Here is a 705-nt window from a genome sequence, read left to right on the forward strand (position 1 = left end):
GGCTGCAGCATTAGATGAGCTAGCCAGGACAGTGCTGTAGAGTTTGCCCTGCTGGTGTAGGTGCAGAGAAGTCAGCTGGCTGACCAATTCAACTACCAACCAGGTCCAGATCCAAGGCTTTGAGATGGCCCATTCCAACATCTATCCCATGTGTGAACTGCTAAAGCAGTGAAGGTGGGGTGGTCCTGCAGATACAAAGCTGCAGTATTTCTGTGACACAGGGCAACAATAGGATCTCTGAGAGTAGCCCCAGTGAGGATTAGTAGCATAGCAGAAGCCAGAGGCTTTGAACCAAACTAGTGACTCGTTGCAAAGAACACTTGAAAGTTAAGAAGTGTGGACAAAAGCTTCCATGATGAGATGAGTTTTCTTGTTTGTATGTTTTGTTTTTGTTTTTTTATGAGAGGAGATTGCAAGAGCAAAAGGTGGATGTGAAGTGACAGAAAGATGGGTGGGATTGGAGTGTATGATGTGAAATTCACAAAGAATCAATCAACAGTTGAAGAATACTATATATTTCTGATAGCTTAAATGTTTTATATTCAATGATAATAAATGCTTTTAGGCCATCATTAGTATAACTCATGCTGTCTATATTATTTCTTCTTCTTTTTTTAGTTTGTACTAGACTCCATCCATTGATATGGGAGTGTTTCAGGATATTAAGGGAGAATACCTTCCAGAATAGGATCCAAAACTTCCCCT

Source organism: Grammomys surdaster, unplaced genomic scaffold (genome assembly GCF_004785775.1).
Source record: "Grammomys surdaster isolate TR1022 unplaced genomic scaffold, NIH_TR_1.0 125780, whole genome shotgun sequence".
Classification (NCBI taxonomy): domain Eukaryota; kingdom Metazoa; phylum Chordata; class Mammalia; order Rodentia; family Muridae; genus Grammomys; species Grammomys surdaster.